Raw genomic sequence first — 2929 nt, 5'->3', positions numbered from 1 at the left:
AAAACCGATTACTTTAGATAACTCACGTAATCAAACAGTAAAACCGATTACTTTAGATAACTCACGTAATCAAACAGTAAAACCGATTACTTTAGATAACTCACATAATCAAACAGTAAAGCCGTTTACTTTAGATAACTCACATAATAAAACAGTAAAACCGTTTACTTTAGATAACTCACATAATAAAACATTAAAACCGTTTACTTTAGATAACTCACATAACCAAACAGTAAAACCGTTTACTTTAGATAACTCACATAATCAAACAGTTAAACCGATTACTTTAGATAATTCAAATAATTAAACAGTATAACAAATTACTTTAGATAGGTCACATAAAAAAAACAGTAAAACCGATTACTTTAGATAATTCACATGATCAAACAGTAAAACCGATTACTTTAGATAATTCACATAATCAAACAGTAAAACCGATTACTTTAGATAATTCACATAATCAAACAGTAAAACCGATTACTTTAGATAACTCACATAATAAAACAGTAAAACCTTTTACTTTAGATAACTCACATAATAAAACAGTAAATCCGTTTACTTTAGATAACTCACATTATCAAACAGTTAAACCGATTACTTTAGATAACTCCCATAACCAAACAGTAAAACCAATTACTTTAGATAACTCACATAATCAATCAGTAAAACCGATTACTTCAGAAAACTCACATAATCAAACTGAAAACCTGATTACTTTAGATAATTCACATAATCAAACAGTAAAACCAATTACTTTACATAACTCACATAATCAAACAGTAAAACAGATTACTTTAGATAATTCACATAATAAAACAGAAAAACCGTTTACTTTAGATAACTCACATAATAAAACAGAAAAACCGTTTACTTTAGATAACTCACATAATAAAACAGAAAAACCGTTTACTTTAGATAACTCACATAATCAAACAGTTAAACCGATTACTTTAGATAACTCACATAATAAAACAGTAAAACTGTTTACTTTAGATAACTCACATAATAAAACAGTAAAACCGTTTACTTTAGATAACTCACATAATCAAACAGTAAAACCGTTTACTTTAGAAAACTCACATAATCAAACAGTTAAACCGATTACTTTAGATAATTCAAATAATTAAACAGTATAACCAATTACTTTAGATAGCTCACATAATAAAACAGTAAAACCGATTACTTTAGATAATTTACATAATAAAACAGTAAAACCGATTACTTTAGATAATTCACATAATCAAACAGTAAAACCGATTACTTTAGATAATTCACATAATCAAACAGTAAAACCGATTACTTTAGATAATTCACATAATAAAACAGTAAAACCGATTACTTTAGATAACTCACATAATCAAACAGTAAAACCAATTACTTTAGATAATTCACATAATCAAACAGTAAAACCGATTACTTTAGATAATTCACATAATCAAACAGTAAAACCGATTACTTTAGATAATTCACATAATCAAACAGTAAAACCGATTACTTTAGATAATTCACATAATCAAACAGTAAAACCGATTACTTTAGATAATTCACATAATCAATCAGTAAAACTGATTACTTTACATAATTCACATAATCAATCAGTAAAACTGATTACTTTACATAACTCACATAATCAAACAGTAAAACCGATTACTTTAGATGATTCACATAATCAAACAGTATAACCAATTACTTTAGATAACTCACATAACCAAACAGTAAAACCAATTACTTTAGATAACTCATATAACCAAACAGTAAAACCAATTACTTTAGATAACTCACATAATCAAACAGTAAAACCGATCACTTTAGATAACTCACATAATCAAACAGTAAAACCGATTACTTTAGATAACTAATATAATCAAACAGTAAAACCGATCACTTTAGATAACTCACATAATCAAACAGTAAAACCGATTACTTTAGATAACTAATATAATCAAACAGTAAAACCGATTACTTTAGATAATTCATATAATCAATTATTACAACATAACTTCAGAATGAATTATTCTCTACAATAATAAATTAGGCTTAAAGATAACCGACAACTTGCAAATGTCATAGGACTACAATTGTACTGCATAAGGTAATTAATTTGTTATATTGTGTTGATACAAGTGAGTAAAGTCCAATAGAACAGATCACTTATTTCAGTATTGACAATTTTAATAAAGTATTGAAAGTATCTATAGTTTATTTGATTAGCACAAAAACAATTCTAGATAATTTTTTAAAAATTGCACCAAACTATTCAGACTGATTGGAGAGCATGTTAGGTGAGAAAAACAGTAGTGATTTAAATTTTTCACAAAACATCCAGGGCTGTGAAATTTGAATAATACACTTAAAAATAAAGAACTTTCAAAACAGAAAAGTAGAGATAAAATACAAAATATTAATATATGTTACTTTTCTAATTTAAGTCTTACATTAAAAATATTCTTTTAACAAATCTATATAATATTAAGTACTCATTTTACACAACTGAGGTTCATTGCTGTTTGGCTGAAAACTATAACTCTAAAAGAAACCATTTTATGACATGTAACTCTCAATTACACGAATATTGTACTGTTTCTCATAACACCATCTGTGGCCTACACTTCACATTGCATGATTAAGGTTTATATGAAAATGGTACTGTCCTACTGTCACACCATACCACCACCTAGTGGCCTACACTTCACTTTCTAAGATTAAAGTATAAATCAATATTGTACTGTCCTACAGTCATGCCATACCACCACCTGGAGGCCTACACTTCACTTTCCATGATTAAGGCTTATATCAATATGGTACTGTACTACAGTCACACCATACCACCATCTGGTGGCCTACACTTCACTTTCTATGATTAAGGCTTATATCAATATGGTACTGTACTACAGTCACACCATACCACCATCTGGTGGCCTACACTTCA

This window comes from Limulus polyphemus, unplaced genomic scaffold (assembly GCF_000517525.1).
Source record: "Limulus polyphemus unplaced genomic scaffold, Limulus_polyphemus-2.1.2 Scaffold7059, whole genome shotgun sequence".
Classification (NCBI taxonomy): Eukaryota; Metazoa; Arthropoda; class Merostomata; order Xiphosura; family Limulidae; genus Limulus; species Limulus polyphemus.
The sequence above is the reverse complement of the archived record's forward strand: the minus strand, read 5'-3'. Positions refer to the sequence as shown.